The sequence below is a fragment of the Herpailurus yagouaroundi genome, unplaced genomic scaffold (assembly GCF_014898765.1).
Source record: "Herpailurus yagouaroundi ecotype Mexico unplaced genomic scaffold, PumYag 159, whole genome shotgun sequence".
Taxonomy (NCBI): Eukaryota; Metazoa; Chordata; class Mammalia; order Carnivora; family Felidae; genus Herpailurus; species Herpailurus yagouaroundi.
This window is the reverse complement of record NW_024412400.1, coordinates 53,504,447-53,526,492: the sequence shown is the minus strand read 5'-3', so window position 1 is coordinate 53,526,492 and position 22,046 is coordinate 53,504,447. Positions and strand designations below refer to the sequence as shown.

Below are 22,046 nucleotides of genomic sequence, written 5' to 3'. Positions count from 1 at the left end.
AATGAGCCAATGACTCAAATGAATGCATGAGACACTTGGAAAACTCCAAAGACTTCCAAAGACACGTATGCAAAATATAACAAAGCAAATAGATGTTATATTTTACAAAATGTACTTTAACAAAATTTAACAATAGCCCACCCTTCCCAAAATGAGGCTGTTTCAGTATAGTTTCTGTTGTAACTGAAAATGTGTTCAGACAGAATATGTAATTGCCTGTGTGATAAAATCTGAGGGATAATCCAGAAAGTTCTGCCATCCCCAAACCTCCCATTGACACACAGTACCCACAGTTACCACCCTTGGAGGCAGTCCCTGAGTTGAGAGTTTATATTCAGAAGACCTTGTCAACATGATGTGCCATCTGGAGGGCTAACACCTTAACACTGTGATATGCGCTATAATCACACTATATATTTGGGCTTGCACATGTATGTCCAGAAGATTTATTTTCCTCACAAGGCAATTGAGCTTGGGGTATGCTGCCCTAGATGCTTCAATCATAATGAAGACATCCAAATAGTATATATGGCAAAGACTGCTAATTGCATGCCTATATCCATTTCCCCTTCTTCTATAGCTGTAGAACCCTTAATTTTCAGCTTGGTACATTTCTCAGTCTCCCTTGATTAGAAGTGAACTTGAGCTAAATTTTTCCCAAAAAGATGTAAGCACCAGTATTATGTGGCAATAGATTTCATTTAAAACACTGCTTGCAGACACTTGTTGCTTTCTTTGTCTCCATCCACCTCCCTGGAAGAAAGATGTCATTGCTGGAGCTTTAGCAGCCACTGTAGACCCTAAATTCAAAGGCCAAATGTAAGGATATTGGAACCAAAATCTGAGAAATACATAACCAGTGTACACTCCAAAACCTCTTTGGAATGACTAGAGAAAAATAAGCCTCCATTGTATTTAACACACTATTATTTTGAGTTTTCTGACTCATGTAGCTGAATCCCAGCCTAATTATACTAGGCTGATACAATAAAGCAAAGCTCGATTGAAAGAGTATGAACATACTTTCCCCTTATACTTTCTTTTTTTTTTGTTGTTTATTTTTATTTATATATGAAATTTATTGTCAAATTAGTTTCCATACAACACCCAGTGCTCATCCCAAAAGGTGCCCTCCTCAATACCCATCACCCACCCTCTCCTCCCTCCCACCCCCCATCAACCCTCAGTTTGCTCTCAGTTCTCAACAGTCTCTTATGCTTTGGCTCTCTCCCACTCTAACCTCTTTTTTTTTTTTTCCTTCCCCTCCCCCATGGGTTCCTGTTAAGTTTCTCAGGATCCACATAAGAGTGAAACCATATGGTATCTGTCTTTCTCTGTATAGCTTATTTCACTTAGCATCACACTCTCCAGTTCCATCCACGTTGCTACAAAAGGCCATATTTCATTTTTTCTCATTGCCACGTAGTATTCCATAGTGTATATAAACCACAATTTCTTTATCCATTCATCAGTTGATGGACATTTAGGCTCTTTCCATAATTTGGCTATTGTTGAGAGTGCTGCTATGAACATTGGGGTACAAGTGCCCTTATGCATCAGTACTCCTGTGTCCCTTGGATAAATTCCTAGCAGTGCTATTGCTGGGTCATAGGGTAGGTCTATTTTTAATTTTCTGAGGAACCTCCACACTGCTTTCCAGAGCGGCTGCACCAATTTGCATTCCCACCAACAGTGCAAGAGGGTTCCCGTTTCTCCCATCCTCTCCAGCATCTAGAGTCTCCTGATTTGTTTATTTTGGCCACTCTGACTGGCGTGAGGTGATACCTGAGTGTGGTTTTGATTTGTATTTCCCTGATAAGGAGCGACGCTGAACATCTTTTCATGTGCCTCTTGGCCATCCGGAGGTCTTCTTTAGAGAAGTGTCTATTCATGTTTTCTGCCCATTTCTTCACTGGGTTATTTGCTTTTCGGGTGTGGAGTTTGGTGAGCTCTTTATAGATTTTGGATACTAGCCCTTTGTCCAATATGCCATTTGAAAATATCTTTTCCCATTCCGTTGGTTGCCTTTTCGTTTTGTTGGTTGTTTCCTTTGCTGTGCAGAAGCTTTTTATCTTCATAAGGTCCCAGTAATTCACTTTTGCTTTTAATTCCCTTGCCTTTGGGGATGTGTCGAGTAAGAGATTGCTACGGCTGAGGTCAGAGAGGTCTTTTCCTGCTTTCTCCTCTAGGGTTTTGATGGTTTCCTGTCTCACATTCAGGTCCTTTATCCATTTTGAGTTTATTTTTGTGAATGGTGTGAGAAAGTGGTCTAGTTTCAACCTTCTGCATGTTGCTGTCCAGTTCTCCCAGCACCATTTGTTAAAGAGACTGTCTTTTTTCCATTGGATGTTCTTTCCTGCTTTGTCAAAGATGAGTTGGCCATACGTTTGTGGGTCTAGTTCTGGGGTTTCTATTCTATTCCATTGGTCTATGTGTCTGTTTTTGTGCCAATACCATGCTGTCTTGATGATGACAGCTTTGTAGTAGAGGCTAAAGTCTGGGATTGTGATGCCTCCTGCTTTGGTCTTCTTCTTCAAAATGACTTTGGCTATTCGGGGCCTTTTGTGGTTCCATATGAATTTGAGGATTGCTTGTTCTAGTTTCGAGAAGAATGCTGGGGCAATTTTGATTGGGATTGCATTGAATGTGTAGATAGCTTTGGGTAGTATTGACATTTTGACAATATTTATTCTTCCAATCCATGAGCAGGGAATGTCTTTCCATTTCTTTAAATCTTCTTCAATTACCTTCATAAGCTTTCTATAGTTTTCAGCATACAGATCCTTTACATCTTTGGTTAGATTTATTCCTAGGTATTTTATGCTTCTTGGTGCAATTGTGAATGGGATCAGTTTCCTTATTTGTCTTTCTGTTGCTTCATTGTTAGTGTATAAGAATGCAACTGATTTCTGTACATTGATTTTGTATCCTGCAACTTTGCTGAATTCATGTATCAGTTCTAGCAGACTTTTGGTGGAGTCTATCGGATTTTCCATGTATAATATCATGTCATCTGCAAAAAGCGAAAGCTTGACTTCATCTTTGCCAATTTTGACGCCTTTGATTTCCTTTTGTTGTCTGATTGCTGATGCTAGAACTTCCAGCACTATGTTAAACAACAGCGGTGAGAGTGGGCATCCCTGTCGTGTTCCTGATCTCAGGGAAAAAGCTCTCAGTTTTTCCCCGTTGAGGATGATGTTAGCTGTGGGCTTTTCATAAATGGCTTTGATGATCTTTAAGTATGTTCCTTCTATCCCTACTTTCTCAAGGGTTTTTATTAAGAAAGGGTGCTGGATTTTGTCAAAGGCCTTTTCTGCATCGATTGACAGGATCATATGGTTCTTCTCTTTTTTTTTTGTTAATGTGATGTATCACGTTGATTGATTTGCGAATGTTGAACCAGCGCTGCATCCCAGGAATGAATCCCACTTGATCATGGTGAATAATTCTTTTTATATGCCGTTGAATTCGATTTGCTAGTATCTTATTGAGAATTTTTGCATCCATATTCATCAGGGATATTGGCCTGTAGTTCTCTTTTTTTACTGGGTCTCTGTCTGGTTTAGGAATCAAAGTAATACTGGCTTCATAGAATGAGTCTGGAAGTTTTCCTTCCCTTTCTATTTCTTGGAATAGCTTGAGAAGGATAGGTATTATCTCTGCTTTAAACGTCTGGTAGAACTCCCCTGGGAAGCCATCTGGTCCTGGACTCTTATTTGTTGGGAGATTTTTGATAACCGATTCAATTTCTTCGCTGGTGATGGGTCTGTTCAAGCTTTCTATTTCCTCCTGATTGAGTTTTGGAAGAGTGTGGGTGTTCAGGAATTTGTCCATTTCTTCCAGGTTGTCCAATTTGTTGCCATATAATTTTTCATAGTATTCCCTGATAATTGTTTGTATCTCTGAGGGATTGGTTGTAATAATTCCATTTTCATTCATGATTTTATCTATTTGGGTCATCTCCCTTTTCTTTTTGAGAAGTCTGGCTAGAGGTTTGTCAATTTTGTTTATTTTTTCAAAAAACCAACTCTTGGTTTCGTTGATCTGCTCTACAGTTTTTTTAGATTCTATATTGTTTATTTCTGCTCTGATCTTTATTATTTCTCTTCTTCTGCTGGGTTTAGGCTGCCTTTGCTGTTCTGCTTCTAGTTCCTTTAGGTGTGCTGTTAGATTTTGTATTTGGGATTTTTCTTGTTTCTTGAGATAGGCCTGGATTGCAATGTATTTTCCTCCAGGACTGCCTTCGCTGCGTCCCAAAGCGTTTGGATTGTTGTATTTTCATTTTTGTTTGTTTCCATATATTTTTTAATTTCTTCTCGAATTGCCTGGTTGACCCACTCATTCGTTAGTAGGGTGTTCTTTAACCTCCATGCTTTTGGAGGTTTTCCAGACTTTTTTCTGTGGTTGATTTCAAGCTTCATAGCATTGTGGTCTGAAAGTATGCATGGTATGATTTCAATTCTTGTAAACTTATGAAGGGCTGTTTTGTGACCCAGTATATGATCTATCTTGGAGAATGTTCCATGTGCACTCGAGAAGAAAGTATATTCTGTTGCTTTGGGATGCAGAGTTCTAAATAGATCTGTCAAGTCCATCTGATCCAATGTCTCATTCAGGGCCCTTGTTTCTTTATTGACCGTGTGTCTAGATGATCTATCCATTTCTGTAAGTGGGGTGTTAAAGTCCCCTGCAATTACCACATTCTTCTCAATAAGGTTGCTTATGTTTATGAGTAATTGTTTTATATATTTGGGCGCTCCGGTATTCGGCGCATAGACATTTATAATTGTTAGCTCTTCCTGATGGATAGACCCTGTCACTATTATATAATGTTCTTCTTCATCTCTAGTTACAGCCTTTAATTTAAAGTCTAGTTTGTCTGATATAAGTATGGCTACTCCAGCTTTCTTTTGGCTTCCAGTAGCATGATAAATAGTTTTCCATCCCCTCACTCTCAATCTAAAGGTGTCCTCAGGTCTAAAATGAGTCTCTTGTAGACAGCAAATAGATGGGTCTTGTTTTTTTATCCATTCTGATACCCTATGTCTTTTGGTTGGCCCATTTAATCCATTTACATTCAGTGTGATTATAGAAAGATATGGGTTTAGAGTCATTGTGATGTCTGTATGTTTTATGCTTGTAGTGATGTCTCTGGTACTTTGTCTCACAGGGTCCCCCTTAGGATCTCTTGGAGGGCTGGTTTAGTGGTGACAAATTCCTTCAGTTTTTGTTTGTTTGGGAAGACCTTTATCTCTCCTTCTATTCTAAATGACAGACTTGCTGGATAAAGGATTCTCGGCTGCATATTTTTTCTGTCTAGCAAACTGAAAATCTCGTGCCAACTCTTTCTGGCCTGCCAAGTTTCAAAAGAGAGATCAGTCACGAGTCTTATAGGTCTCCCTTCATATGTGAGGGCACGTTTACCCCTTGCTGCTTTCAGAATTTTCTCTTTATCCTTGTATTTTGCCAGTTTCACTATGATATGTCGTGCAGAAGATCGATTTAGGTTACGTCTGAAGGGAGTTCTCTGTGCCTCTTGGATTTCAATGCCTTTTTCCTTCCCCACTTCAGGGAAGTTCTCAGCTATTATTTCTTCAAGTACCCCTTCAGCACCTTTCCCTCTCTCTTCCTCCTCTGGGATACCAATGATGCGTATATTATTTCTTTTTAGTGTATCACTTAGTTCTCTAATTTTCCCCTCATACTCCTGGATTTTTTTATCTCTCTTTTTCTCAGCTTCCTCTTTTTCCATAACTTTATCTTCTAGTTCACCTATTCTCTCCTCTGCCTCTTCAATCTGAGCCGTGGTGGTTTCCATTTTGTTATGCATTTCGTTTAAAGCGTTTTTCAGCTCCTCATGACTGTTCCTTAGTCCCTTGATCTCTGTAGCAAGAGATTCTCTGCTGTCAGCTATACTGTTTTCAAGCCCAGCGATTAATTTTATGACTATTATTCTAAATTCACTTTCTGTTATATTATTTAAATCCTTTTTGATCAGCTCATTAGCTGTTGTTATTTCCTGGAGATTCTTCTGAGGGGAATTCTTCCGCTTGGTCATTTTGGATAGTCCCTGGCTTGGTGAGGACCTGCAGGGCACTTCCCCTGTGCTGTGGTGTATAACTGGAGTTGGTGGGCGGAGCCGCAGTCAGACCTGATGTCTGCCCCCAGCCCACCGCTGGGGCCACCGTCAGACTGGTGCGTGCCTTCTCTTCCCCTCTCCTAGGGGCGGGATTCACTGTGGGGTGGGGTGGCCCATCTGGGCTACTTGCACACTGCCAGGCTTGTGATGCTGGGGATCTGGCGTCTTAGCTGGGGTGGGTAGGCAAGGTGCACAGGGGCAGGAGGGGCAGGCTTAGCTTGCTTCTCCTTAGGTGATCCACTTCAGGAGGGGCCCTGTGGCAGCAGGAGGGAGTCAGATCCGCTGCCAGAGGTTTGGCTCCGCAGAAGCGCAGAGTTGGGTGTTTGCGCGGAGGGAGCAAGTTCCCTGGCAGGAACTGGTTCTCTTTGGGCTTTTGGCTGGGGGATGGGCGGGGAAGATGGCGCTGGCGAGCGCCTTTGTTCCCCACCAAACTGAGCTCTGTCGTCCGGGGGCTCAGCAGCTCTCCTTCCCTTTGTCCTCCAGCCTTCCCGCTTTCTGAGCAGAGCTGTTAACTTATGACCTCCCAGCCGCTAAGTCGCGCTTGCTGTCGGAACACAGTCCGTCAGGCCCCTCCGCTTTTTGCAAGCCAGACTCGGGGGCTCTGCTTGGCCGGCGAGCCGCCCCTCCGCCCCGGCTCCCTCCCGCCAGTCTGTGGAGCGCGCACCGCCTCGCCGCCCTTCCTACCCTCTTCCATGGGCCTCTCGTCTGCGCTTGGCTCCGGCGACTCCGTTCTGCTAATCCTCTGGTGGTTTTCTGGGTTATTTAGGCAGGTGTACGTGGAATCTAAGTGATCAGCAGGACGCGCGGTGAGCCCAGTGTCCTCCTACGCCGCCATCTTTGAATCCTAATCCCCCCCTTATACTTTCAAAACAATAATACAATGTACCTGAACCTCAGTAGCAAAGAATAAATGGACACTGCGTACTTTACAAATATCTGATTTATACAAATCAAATACTGTAAAAGGCAGGTCAGTAAGGAAGCAAAAAGTCTGACTAGAGACTGGGGTTTCTTTCTTTTTGTAGCAAAAAAGCCAGAAGTGATCATGACTCTGATAGAGCAATCAGGGACAAGCTTTTGATATGACTCAGTTACTATAAACTTTTATGGCCCTTGTAAGTTATATGGAGTAAATTTCAAAGAGGTTCAAAGGGTGAATCTAGCTTGCCAATTGATTCACTGAGAAGCATAGTTTAATCACACCTTAAATTCATTTCCATATTTTCTTTTTCTAAATCACCTTGGATATTTATCATAGACTTAAAGCCTCCTGGACCCAACAATTAACTACTTCCATACTTGCACTCAGATTGGCTTCCAAGGTTTTGTAAGTTCCAATAGTTAATCAGTATGATGTCGTGGCAAGAGAAAACATATTTCTGGTACACATATTTAGAGCATGGATCACAATCTTGCTTGTATCTGAAGCATAATGTATTCAGTGTACAAGATGTGGGAACTGCAGCCACACTCACTCTCCAACTTCAATATGGCTCTGTCACTGATGTGTGACCTTGAGCAGGTTATATGTACACCATGCCTAAGTTTCTTCACCTGTAAAATGATGGCAATAACCATATCTACTTCATAGAATGGCCATGAGAAGCAGATGAGATAATACATAAAAATGTATAGAATTGTGTTGGGCATGTGTCGAGTGTTCAATAAATCACAACCATAATGAATTTCTCTTCCATTTAGCACAAGGTCAGGTAGGGGAGGGTTATGAGCAGGTGAAGGTATGGGTCTTGGTGGTAGGGCCAAGGCAGCATCTTTTTCAATAACTTGTTCCAGTACTAAGTTTGGACAAACTTAAATCCACAAGAAAGAAAAATAGAACATGCAGGAGAATCAGTAATTTAAGAACCCAATGTCTCTTTGGAGCCTAACATCTTTGAGCTGTGGAAAATTTAACAGTCTGGTGAAGACCATGATCTCCTGAGAACAGTGTTCATAGATACAGAATATAAAGTACAGAGGGTACTTAGAAGCTAATTAGACTGATATATAATCACTAAAATATTTTTAAAAGCACAACTGTAATTATGTAGTACCTGTGCTTCATTATTACCACATTAAATAATAAATATCTACCTGTATTGAGTGTAATTATTTTCTGTATTTTTGATGCTCTGGCATTTGGGAACTTAATCCTGGAGAGCCCCTTCCAGGGCTAGGTAATTACTAGAGATAGCAAAGGACTCCCCTAAAAGCACAACTTTGATATGCAAGCCAACCAATCCAGAGCCAACACCCTCAACCATCTCCTTTATCAAGGAGCCATCACACTCCAAGCCAATATTCTCCCTACCCAAAATAACCCCAGGCCACGTACAAGACAACTAGGGACTGCTTCTATTGCCCAGAGCCTGCTAAAATTATTCAAACTATCCAATCCTAAATTTACTCAGTATACCTATCCCTGCCTTGCCCATCCTTTCCCTTAAAAACCCCAATAAAGGCTTCGGGCCATGCTCTCCCCTCTCTCCTTCTGCCTCCTAACCAATCCAGATGTTCCACATGTGGCCCTGCATGGTGTGGCATGCCTTCTATTACTAGAGATTGGTGACCATAAACTTATTCCTTTAGGACAGCCATTTCGACGTCTGTGTGTCTTACCATACTGGATTAAAATAAATCCTGGATACAAATTTTAGAACACTAACAGTAGATATAATTAACTTCATCATTTCAATATAACGATGAGTATAAATGATGTTTTGGAATATTTGCAATGGCTATAATGTGACATGGATATATTTATGTTTTTTTAAGTGACAACGACACAGGTACTGCCAATTCTACTATGGTTTTGCTTACATTCACAATTAAAGAGAATGTTTAATTTCAGACAGAAGTTAGTAAAAATAAAATTCTGTATTTCCCATCTAAGTTCAAAGATCCCTGAATTCTATGATCTGTGGATCCTAAAGTAAGAACTCATGTAAACAAATACAACTGTTTTTTTGTTTTGTTTTATTTGTTTGTTTTTTGTTTTACTCATTATGAGTATAAAACTCAGGTCAGGTTTGGGTTCTAAGAGTTCCTGAAACTTCCCTTGTAGACAATCACCAAGGAAGGAAGGCTAATGACATCACTAGGGAAGCTTCACTACTCTGAATATACAAGACTTCTTGTAATTGTTTAGAATCAGAAGAATACACAAAAACCTAGTGACAGTGGTTATTTGTATGAGGCGTCACAGGGATCATGCAGATGGTAGACAAGGACAGGAGAGAACATTGTTATCTTTTACCTTTATACACACTTATATCTATATAAATTCATATATATATATATATATATATATATATATATATATTTAAACTAAGACTATATGGCTATAACACCTATTTTTAAAAAATCTTTCAGAGAATGCCTGCATGGTTTTGCCTCATACCTACTAATAGTTTAGAATGAGTTCATTACTCACATTGTATAAAGATAAATATTTGCTTACACAATAATATTGCCTAAGGCTTCCTGTGACCAGAGACATTATAAAATGTGTGTTTTTACTGAAGAAAATAAAGATAATCATCAGAAATAAGCATACACAGGACAGAGGCAAGAGACATGAAACTTAGATTCATAAATTTTGAAGAAAGCCACTTATAAACAAGTGATTTTGAACAGACTACCACAACTTGTAAAACAATTCTGGTCAGTTGATTGTAATTACCTGTGAGAGGATGGTCCACTGTGCAAACGATGTGTGACAAATTCCAAATTCTGAGCCAGCTTCCCTGAACAACAACCCTTTTCCCTTCACTTCTTCTCCTCAATCTCATCCTCCTCTCTGGAACTGTCCAGCCTTTGTGTGTTCAGGGAATACAAATTAAGTTCAACATTAGACTAAGCAAAACAAATTAGGAAGGTAAATCTGCCACTGCAAAGATCTGGCAGCACAGTACAAAGCCAAATTTTAACTGACTTTTGGATTATCTGCTAGTTTGAACACTGAGTCCATTGGTAGAAAGTATCTATTAGTTTAAAAAATGTTTTTGTTATTTAGACAAAAGAAAATGGGAAATAGCCACTTTCTGGCTTCCATTTGGTAGCCAGGTTGGGAGGTGAGTCTTTATAAGTTACCAACTCCTGGATGGGCTCAAAATCCTTGCACGTCTTTTTGTTGAGCATGGCACTGGTTTTTGCACTTTTATTTTAGCACTGGAATTTCAATACCTTCTAACCCCAGCCCAGGGCCTCTGTCAATGCCCACTTCTTTCAAGAAATCTTCATGGCTATCTCTTACTTCTTCACACCTCTGTGACATTCACTTGAACTGGCCATTTTATTCATTTCTTGCAAACACATTCAATATTCCCAATAATATTAGAAGCTCCTCCAAGGCACAATCCAGTTTTGTCTTAGATCTCTCTCATTTCTAAGATCTAGCACATAGCAGGGCTTAAGAAATATTTGATGAAAACATGTAGGGAATTAGATAAAATCAGGAGGCTGTTAAAATGCATAAAGAGTGCTAAATATATGTATATATTTAGAAATGAGATGGCATGTGTTCAGTGTCTCTGGCATTCCTTTCAGGTATATGTATGGCTACAGCTCAATTTTCAAAATAGGTTGGGTAATTTTAACACTAGCCAGAAAAGGCAAATTTCACTACCTCAGAGATGATCTACAATCATTTAGTAGATGTTCACTGAGTACCAGTCTGGTGTCTGTACTGTTGTTAGTTTGGCTAAATGTGTAATAATGTTACTTTAAAAAACTATAAATTAATTATTATTTTATTTTACCTAAAATATTAGCTGTTTTATAGAATTTCAAGTGATTTGTGTATTTTAAAGCCTTAAGATATTCAGTTTCTACAGTAATCCTTTAAAATGGCAAATTAAAATTAGCACATTAAAATTTGCCTGAGTGACTGGAAATTCATCCACAGAATTTATTTTCTCATGTCAAAAGTTTAGATAAAAACCATCTAGTTTAAAAATTCAAATCTTTTCTTCTGTGATACCATCAAAGACTACACAAAGACAGTGTTAATATTTTAGAAGGAGTACATGTGGTCTTCTGTAAAGTTCATGGAGGTGTAAGGTGGGACTTATATTATCTAAATGTTTGGCAAGAAGAAATGATGGATTAGTTGCTGTCCTTCATTGAACAGCAGACAGAAGCATCATTCAGCAAAGATTACCACAGAAACTGTACCCTCGTGTTCAATGAAGGGAATTTCTGCTTCATTTCCTACCAGGATCTCAGGTGCACTGGCTTGGAAAGGGGGGAAGTGTGGAAACAAGGAGGGAAAGGCTGAAATGAGAGTGAGGGAGACAAATGTGAAGGAGAAAGTCAAATGAAATAGAGGGAGATAAAGGAAAAGGAGAGAAGACAGAGAGAGGAAAGAACAATAGAAGGAAAAGATGTGAGGAAATAAGAAATCTAGTTATGAATTAGAGACAGTGAGTGCTTAACATGGCCACTGGCTACACCTATGACACCACAATGCTAAATGACACCCTGTCCAGAGACAACCTGACCTCATTATAGCTTCAGAGAGATTTTCAACCAAAGGAGCTACCAGAGGTGTCAGTCCTGAAAGGGCATCTTGGAGTTTAAGGAAGCCTTGCTGAAAGACATAGGCCAAGCCCTTAGAACTGCCTGAGAGGCAGAGGCCCAAAGAAGCCAACAGTGGGGCATAAGGAGGAGGCTCCTCCTCGGACATGATGTCCAAGCTCACATGCCTCAAAGTGTATAGAAGTCTCTGCACCTGACAAAAGGTTGGTGGATCAAAGTGATCAAAAGTTGAAAATTATCAAAAGTGATTCATTAATAATTTAAATATTTTATTTTAAATAAAAACTTATCAATGTACATCAATATTCTACCCCTTGATGGTGAGTAAAGGCCTTTCTTTGAGCATGGATGCACTGACTAGAGTCCCACACCCACAATGCCAGAGCACTGATTTCCAATTTAGATTTCCTTAAAGTGGGACCAAAACTAGTAAGAAAAAAACTGTGAAGCAATCTGAGAGTGAAATATTTCTAATGATTTTTATCATCCCCTTAATGTTGCACATTGTTTTGCCTACAACCAATTTGACAGTGTGTTTGTGTGTGTGTGTATGTTTTGAAGCTTAGTTTTTAAAAATCTTTCCAAAGGATTTGTAATGATTAAAGTTCTTAGTTGCAAACAACAGGATTCATTATGACCGATTCATTAAGAAAAGGAATTTATTGGGGCGCCTGGGTGGCGCAGTCGGTTAAGCGTCCGACTTCAGCCAGGTCACGATCTCGCGGTCCGTGGGTTCGTGCCCCGCGTCGGGCTCTGGGCTGATGGCTCAGAGCCTGGAGCCTGTTTCCGATTCTGTGTCTCCCTCTCTCTCTGCCCCTCCCCCGTTCATGCTCTGTCTCTCTCTGTCCCAAAAATAAATAAAAAACGTTGAAAAAAAAATTAAAAAAAAAAAAAAAAAGAAAAGGAATTTATTAAGAGATATTTGGAGACGCAGAATTTGGAGAAGGAGAAGATATACAAGTAAATATAAACCAAATTTTCAGGAATTACACTACAGAACTGAGCTGAGGAAACTGCCACCACAGCTAACTCTGGAACCTCAACACAAAATAGATGCCCCACACCCAATCTCATGTCCATTAGTTACAGGGGCACCTGACTGACACATCCAAAGTCACAAGAGAAATGGAAATATCAGAAGGAATTTAGGGGCGCCTGGGTGGTTCAGTTGACTAAGTGTCTGACTTTGGCTCAGATCATGATTTCATGGTTTGCGAGTTCAAGCCCCACATTGGGCTCTGGGCTGACAGCTCAGAGCCTGTAGTCTGCTTCAAGTTCTCTGCCTCCCTCTCTCTGCTCCTCACACCCACTCACACTGTCTTTCTCTCTCTCTTTCAAAAATAAATAAACATTAAAAACTTTTTTTTAGTTTAAGAAGGAATTTAAAAGATCTTGGATAGTAGGACAGATGCCCATTATAACTTTTTAACCGAATATTCATAAAAATCAGCAATTCTTTCACACTTATTTTTCATTAGTTGATGAAATATTTTAACTAAATTACATAATTATAACATTAAATACAACTAGAATACAGTGGACACTGGTCATTGCCACATCTCTAGTACATGAAACGATACCCAGTCTGGAGTAGATGATCAACAAGTATCTACTGAATAAAAGAATGAACTGGAATGAATAGACATGGTAACCAGGACTCTTGCGAGCACACAACTCAAATGGTTGTAGCAGACATTCATAGGCATTATAACCCTGAAATCTTCACTGTGCTGTTGGCATCTGTTAGGTTATTTTATAGAGGAAGTAGAGAGTTTCAGTTATTTGGGGAGTTGATTAAAGAAAAGTTAATTAAGAGATATTCTACAGAAAATTTCTATACTCTGCCATTAAGGGATAGACTTTTAGGATGCGTGGTAAGATTTTTATTTTCTTTTCCTTAAAGTTTATATCCAATTATGCATAATTTTCATAACTCTATCAAACCATTATTGTACTGACCTACATTACAGTACTATGAGAAAAAGAACAGACATCCTATTTTACATTTGATGTGGCTCATTGTGAGGAAATGACTTACACTATTTATACAGCTGAAATCTGGCAAAGCCAAAACTAACTCCCAGACCTGCGTGTTCCTAGTTTGGTGTCTCTTCCACCTCATTACCTACCTTTACGCCTTTGCACAAAATGGCCCTGACAGCTCTCCAAAAATGAGTAACCTACAACATGCTGCCTTATCTCATCTCTTTGCAATAGATTCTTTTCTACAAGGTAGGAGATAAAGAAATATTGAAATTTCCATATGCTGTTTGTAAGCAAATTATTAATTCATTGAAGCTATTGTTGGATTTACCAGACTATGATGTAATTATTTGCTTCTATTTCTATCTTCCTTACTATAATGGAAATTGGGGTTGGGGAGAGATTATTCCTATTTATTCTTTGCACTCCTCCCCCCAGGCTTCTGGAGTCCCCCCAGAACTCCCCCCAGTTCTCAGGATTACAAAGAAGATGGAGAGACAAAGATAGGCTGGACATCACAGTGGGGGAAAGTGCTTTGAGAAAACACAGGTGGGTGGCTACAGAAATTCTGAGGACAGAACCAAGCCAATCAGACCAAACTAAAAGGCATAGGCCAAGTACGCTGGATCCAGGACTCATGGCAGGAGACCCTCCACCCAAAACACAAAGTGGACTGGCATTCAGGAAGGACACATACAGAGGATGGGTGTGGGCTTCCCAGACCACTAGGCTAAGATTACTGTTTTCAGGAAAGGGACCTCTTCTCTTTGCCCTGAATTTGAGCAAACCTCCTAATGGAAGACAGATTCTGCTCCTTTAAAAAGAGCAGGGTTCTGGGGGTGTCTGCCACCCAACTTTGGTGTGTGAGAGGAAGAAAGTGGAAGGCAATACAGGAACTAAAACCCTGGCACCAATTCTACTCCCCAGCATCTTCCCATAGAGCTCCCCCACCACTTCACTACCTCATTTGAAAAGGCCTGACAGAGGGGGTGCCTGGGTAGCTCAGTCAGTTGGGCATCTGCGTCTTGATTTCAGCTCAGGTCATGATCCCAGGGTCGTGGGACCCAGCCCCGTGTCAGGCTCCGCACTGTGTGTGGAGCCTCCTTAAGATTTTCATTCCCTCTCTCCCTCTCCCTCCTTCTTTCTGTCTCTCTCTCCCCCTCTCTCCTCCACATTCTCTCATATAAAAAAGAGTAAAGGCCTTAATAGAGTAAGCACATCTCAGAGTAGGGGATGGAATATTCCTCTAAAAGCAGAACTATAAAAGCACCAAGGTAGTTGTTTGATATATGGAGTGACTATCTCTGAGAACTGAGTAGGTAGGCAGGAGAGGAAGGTGCCTTAATGATGGGTAGAGTGTGCTTATAAGGAGGCATCAGAAATAAAAACTGAGGGTGGGTCTGCCTAATAGACTCACTCGATCATTCCACACTTGCTGCTTCAACAAATGTTCACTGCATAGTTATGGTGTGCTGGGCATTATACTAGGATACGGAAAGCACAGAGATGAATAAAAAGCAGTTTCTTACCCTCAACATACAGAAACACAGCACGTGTGTGTGTGTGTGTGTGTGTGTGTGTGTGTGTGTGTGTAGCAAGGGCAATGCAATAGATGTACTGGTTCCTAACACATATCCCCTTGGTTCTCACTGCTCTAGCACATATCTATGCATTCTACTGAATGCATCTGCAATTCTCCACCAGTCTTCTTTTCACATCCAGGCACAGGCCAGAATTGACAAGGATTCAGTACCTCCAGGAGCAGTCCTCTGTCCTCAGCCAGTGACAGATGGGAACAAGAGGATATCATTCAGCTGGCTTCTCCCTGTGTGGCCTAACTCTGCACTGGCTCCCAGAGTCAGTCCCGAAGCAGGCTCCAGTCTCAATTGCCCACAGTAAACTGCTTATAATATACCTTCCATTGGCTTCCTTCACTTCCTTCTCACATACTTTCCTACCAGTACTTCTTGGAATCACTTCCCAAAATACTACTTGCACTCAAGTTGCTGCCTCAGAGTTTATTTCTGGGGAAATTCTCTAATCCAGGCAATCAGTTACCAGTTCTGGGGAGAAATGAGCACTCTAACCTAAGTTTAAAGGATGAGGACATATGTAATAGTAGAGAGATCAAGGTGTCAGCGGGTAAGACATGCTGGCATTTTAGGCAAATATAGCAAGTGCAAAGAAAAGATACCAAAAGAACTTTCATGGTGAGTGGAGAAATTAAGGGACTTTGGAATGGCTGGGGTATAAAGTGAAGGGTGGGGAGAAGTGACAGGAGAAGTAGGAGAAACAGCATCTCCCTGCCCTGTGAGACCTCCCTAAAGAGGCTTGTTTTCTCCTGCAAAACACAGACTCAAAGCTTGGGGTCAAATGGGGCATAAGAACAATAGGATCAGCGAAATAAATCCCTTCAATCCAATTTATTTAAGAGTGCAGTGAATGAGAATAAATGGTAACTCCACTCTCCTGAACAATGCTTACAACAGGACTGTGCTAGGGTTTTCAAAAGCCCAGTTAAAATGAATAACACTTTCTCAGAAATATCACATTCTCATTATAGTTCTCTGTTCTCTTCCTCTTTCACCTGGAGAAGTCTTAGAATTAGCCCCCAAACAGCCTCTTAATGTTTTGCTAATAATACAACCCCACCTGGAAGCACCCAAGAGCAATCTGGAATAGGAAAAAAAAAAAGTTCTATTTTTAAAATGCCAGCAAAAAAAGACGCTGCCTGTGAAACTGTACCATAGAAACTGTTCACATCTAATATTTGAAAGAGCTACTGTTGGTATGAATAATTCAAAAACAGCTCCAGACAAATGATCCTGGGATTATATGGAAATAGAAAAAACCTCCGGAGTCTGCCGCTCCTTTTATTAAAGCCTGGTTCACATTGAACACTGTTTTCTCTGGAGTTATTTCTACTACAAATGAGCAGTCAATAAGGCAGAATCTCTCCACCATCACGCCGACATGGGAGCCGGAAGGGAAGTCATTTTGATCTTCTATTCATTTTTACCTTGTAAATTATTAACTAAAGTAGATTGGGTAAAAATTAAAAGTAAGCAAATTAGTCTTCATTTGTTTATTTTAATTATTTAGCAGGCTCACAAGCTTCATTACAAAATATACAGGAGGATGAATCTTCCCCTAAATATTTGTTGTTTGCTGCACAGATCTGACATAATTAAGAACTGCTAGAGGTGAGTGACACCTATACGTTAAATAAAAGGGGGTGGCTTTGATGATCCATATTATATGGTTGACATCAGGCTCCATTCTGACTTTGTTAATTATAGCATTGCTGCCAAAATGTGTCAGAGCCATCCCAAGCAGTGAGTGCTGTATGTGTGAATGTCCCTGAAAGCTGAAATTTTATAAAACCTTTAACATTACCCATCTTAAGTAAAAGCACTTGTAAGAAAAATCCCTCTTTTACAATCACATTTTGGCTCTCAATGTGTTAATAAAGCCATTAGGTAGAGGTGATTTTGCAATGTCAAAAAAAAAAAATGACTTTGATGGCGAGAGAACCCTTGATGAAAAATTTCACTACCATTAATGCCTCTAAGAAGTAAATAGGACTTCTCGGTTTCAACGTATTTAAGTTAATGGATCACTTCATACTAGAAAGATGTCAATATGTAGGAGCTATCAGATAAAATGAGTCTGGATATTTAAGCTTGGATCTTACAGATTCTCTCAAGAATATCCCAAATGAAGTTTTCAGTTTGTACATAAAATAAACACACTAAGAACTGACACCAGGGGATCATATCAGATATATACATTTATTACTCCTGTCACCTAATAAATTTGCTTATTTAATCATCATCTTTCAAAATACTCAACATGTAACATAATAGTGTGGGGAAATTGGGGCAAAGGAACAATAAGGTTAGAAAATAAAAAGAGAACTAGGAAGGAGGCCGTGAGATCTTGTACAAGGCCTCAAATTTGGCTCTGAGCTTCCTAGCAGCCAAAGATAAAGAGGAAATATTATTTTCAGGAGGAAACATTTATTTTAAGAGGAAACATTCATTTTAAGATTAGTTATAAGAGTCATAGAACCCATGAGAAAAAATACCAGTAAATGAAGAACAAAGTAAATGTAACAATATAGCCAAGTCAGATGTTATTCAGCTTAGTTCAACAAAAGAACATACCAGAATATGTAGAATGCTATAAATTAATGGTTCTCAAACTATAGCTTGTTAAGTATCACCTGGAAAACTTAGAGAAGCACAACTGTTGGATCCCACCTCTAGAGATTCTGATTTAGTAGGTTTAGACAGGGGCCAAAAATATGCATTTTGGACAAGTTCCCAGGTGCTCCAGATGCTGCTGGCTCAGAGGCCACACTCTGAGAACCATAGCATAAATGGATTTGCCATTTTATAGTTCTTTCACTATAGTTAGCATCCTTAGAGACTTTATGCCATGCCCTTTCTTGTACGTTTCAGAGAGAGATCCAGTTGTAAAAATTGTGTAGACAAGAATTCATATATTGGTTATCTTGGAATAAACCAAGACACGATAAAAAATTCAATCACAGTAATTATTTCATAACATTAATTCTTACATCACATCCCTCTTCTTAATAACCCACCCCCAATCTAACCAATCTAACTTTTCTAAAAGACAAGTTGTAGAAGGATTGACTGAGATTTGTGTAAGGTCACCAAGTCTGTTTGCAGGATGTTCAGAACCTAGGTCAAGTTCAATCCCTAACAAGAGCATAACGTTCTGAGAAGGAGAACAGATAAAGTCAATGAAATTGATACTTGTTACTCGGAGGTCTTGGATTTTCTGCCCTGATGTGAAAACATCACCTATTATTCTGTCTCAAGATACCATGAAGAAGGGGAGAAGCAAAGGTAGCAGATGCAAAGTAAAGTGCAGGGCTTCAGCTGAGCACATGCTTTACATCCTGCTGCAAATGATAGCCCTTATGCTATAATGAATATTTTAAGAAAAGTCCAAATTCCAGAAACAAATAAATAATGCCCCTTTCCACTAAATAACTGCTTCCGTGCATTCTCCCATTATTAAATTAAAAGAGCTCAAAAAGAGCTCATTTTGCTATGAACACTTAACTCCAGTAAAAATTAGCATAAATTCTACATTGACATATTAAAGGGAAATTACACACTTGAACAATGAATAGAATTTACTCAAGGCTAAATCCCAGCATTGAATGAGGAATGTTATTTAATTCACAGATGCTGAAAACTTGGTGTGCAAAAACAGGAATATAGTCTTTGCTCATTTATTTTAAAAAAAATTTTTAATGTTTATTTATTTTTGAGGGAGAGAGAGAGAGAGAGAGAGAGAGCGAACATGAGCAGAGGAGGGGCAGAGAGATAAGGAGACACAAAATCCGAAGCAGGCTCCAGGCTCTCAGCTGTCTGCACAGAGCCCACGTGGGGCCCAAACCCTCGAACCTTACCATCATGACCTGAGCTGAAGTCACACTCTCAACCAACTGAGCCACCCAGACACCCCTGTTCATTTATTTAAATAACTGACATTTATTTTAATTATTTATGATAATTCCTCAAAGTGTATTTTTAATAATAATGAAGTCTTAGGAAGCTGAGCCCACCTGACAGCCCTTGACTAATCTTGGCTGAAAGATGTGATGGAATCACAAAGTTCTTAGGGAGAATTACACAGCTTATGAATTAATGAAGTTAAGAATTAACATATTTCTTTTACATCTCAGGCTTTTATTTATACAGCTGAAAATATATTTTAAACCACTATAGCCCTTTCTGATTCTAATATTATGCTCTTATGAACTACTTGGCTGAGAGGTTGTTTTGTTCTGACATGAGAAATCTAAAGTCCCAGGAAGTTAAAGGATTTGTCCAAGGTTAAACACAGTGTACGTGTCAGAGCCAGGTTCAAAACTTGTATGTTCATACTCTTGACTTTGACCCCTCACTGTGGCACCAATCCTGTGTGGGAGCAGGATTGGAAGGCTGTATTATAAAGAGTAGAATTCACCTCTCTTCATTTTTTCATATGACTGAAATTTTTTTAATGTTTTATTTTTTGAGAGAGCACAAGCAGGGGAGGGGCAGAGAAAGAGGGAGAGAGGATCTGAAGCAGGCTCTGTGCTGATAGCAGCACCTGATGTGGGGCTTGAACTCATGAACCATGAGATCATAACCTGAGCCAAAGTTGGACGCTCAATAGACTGTGCCACCCAGGAACCCCATATGACTGAAATCTAAAACCTGAAGGGTCACAACAGGCAAGGAGGCCCTGTGTCACCTGTTGTGAAAAAAGTGGTTGTACCCTGCTTGGTATTTGATTCTACCGCATTTATACTGCTTCCTCCTTTTTTTCACATTCTGATTTTGAGCAGCTACAAATGTTTATTTCCAAAGCCTTCCCAACATCACCTACACCCAAACCCAGGTGTCTATTTGACATACCTCTAAGCTATGTCAAGTTGAGCTCCTGCCTTCCAAAGGTCAATAATGTAAGTGAAGAGTGAAGAGCATTTCTACATATGGTATCAAGCTCTAAGACTGTAAATGGCCAATGTAATCAACTCTTTTTAATCACAATTGTATGCATTTCCCTCACATTTTTCTTCCCTCTATCCTACCTCCACACACCTATCAAGATCCTTCTTGCCCTTATTTTTCTCCCAAATATCTCCTTCATCAAACCTTGAGGCAGAAACAGCTATTCAATGGCCCTGATGATTATACAACTCACATCAACCTGTAGGTTGTCTTGTGTGTAGTTACTGCCTCATAAACATATGTAGAGTTTATTGATATTTATTGAATTTACTAAAATATCTGGAGCCTGGTATAAAGGATCAATAAAAATTTGTTGAATTAAAGAATGGATAAACAGTTGGAGAAATGAATGAACAGATGAATAAATACATAAAAATGAATTGATATATCTACTTTTTCTCCAGATAAGTCTTTTTCCTATCATTTCAAAAAATATGTTTAATAAAGCACAGCGCTGAGAACTATTTCAAGATTCACAATGTTCCCTGTCACAAAAATTTCTTTTACAATTTATATTCACTGTCCTGTTCCTAGAGAGGGAAAAGAAAATCTCTGGGGAATTTTAAGTCTGGGACATTTTTTGCTACCCATGTAACAAAAACATTTCACTGCTTCTTCTCAAATGCAAATGACTTATTTGTGATCACTGTGGATGACTTACCAGCAAACTTATAAGATGCCTCTACCCCTGAGTAGATCAATCATAAATGCCCTCCTCAGCCCTGCATGCCTTTTCCTCAGTCTGACCAGCTTCTCCATCACTCTCTTCAACATATTCATTTCCCGTCTTCATCTTCTATCTATATTGGTAGGGAATCACCATAGCAACAATCTGAAATAAATCAATTCAGCTACTATTTTCCAGATGTTACAGCCTTGTTCAGAGGTCAGATTTCAAAGAAAGCAAAAGACTGAAGATCTTGACAGATGAAGGAAGCAGAATTTTCTACTAACCTGAATAACACCAATGAAAGGAACCAGAAGTTTCTCATTGCTTCCAGCTCAGAGTAAGTCAGCTGGAAAGAAAGGTGGCGGGGAGGAGGAGTGGGAGAATGGAGAAAGAAATGAAGACGGAAAGAAAAGAAAAGAATATGATCATTAAGATTTGCTTCTACAGAGGGGCACCTGGGTGGCTCAGTCAGTTAAACATCTAACTTTGGCTCAGGTCATGATCCCACAGTTCATGAGTTCGACTTCCATGTTAGGCTCTGGACTGACAGCCTGGAGCCTGCTTCGGATTCTGTGTCTCCCTCTCTCTGTCCCTCCCCTGCTCACGCTCTGTCTCTCTCTCTCAAAAATAAAATAAAAGAGAAACATTAAAAAAATTTTTAAAAAGATTTCTACACTTTTTTTAATGTTTATTTTTGAGAGAAAGAGAGAGCAAGGGAGGGGCAGAGAGAGAAAGGGAGATACAGAATCTGAAGCTAGCTCCAGACTCTGAGCTGTCAGCACAGAGCCCAACACGGAGCTCAAACTCACAAACTGTGAGATCATGACCTGAGACAAAGTCAGACGCTTAACCAAATGAGCCACTCAGGCGTCCCTCCTTCTACAGAAACTTTTAATCATTTGTGAGCAATGCTGGAAGAAAAGGTAGAAATAATTTGAAAAAATTAAAAGCGGATAAATGGGGCACCTGGGTGACTCAGTCAGTTAAGCATCTGACTTCAGTTCAGGTCATGATCTCGTGGTTTGTGGCTTCGAGCCCTGCATCAGGTTCTGTACTGACAGCTCAGAGCCTAGATTCGGTGTCTCCCTCTCTCTCTATCCTTCCCCTGCTTGTGCTCTGCCTCTCTCTCTCTCAAAAATAAATAAATGTTAAACATTTTAAAAAAGAGGATAAACAT

The 22,046-nt window shown here is 39.8% G+C and overlaps 1 protein-coding gene and 1 long non-coding RNA gene across 2 annotated transcripts in view; one reads left to right on the top strand and one right to left on the bottom strand.

Moving 5' to 3' along the window:
• SCHIP1 (schwannomin interacting protein 1) overlaps window positions 1-22,046 on the bottom strand; it is a 761,580-nt gene that overhangs the window by 661,708 nt on the left and 77,826 nt on the right. The window lies entirely within an intron of this gene.
• On the top strand, window positions 11,216-17,903 carry LOC121033915 (uncharacterized). The gene is made up of 3 exons (XR_005792191.1): window positions 11,216-11,880; window positions 14,099-14,209; window positions 16,763-17,903. It is a non-coding gene; the product is annotated as an uncharacterized LOC121033915 (long non-coding RNA).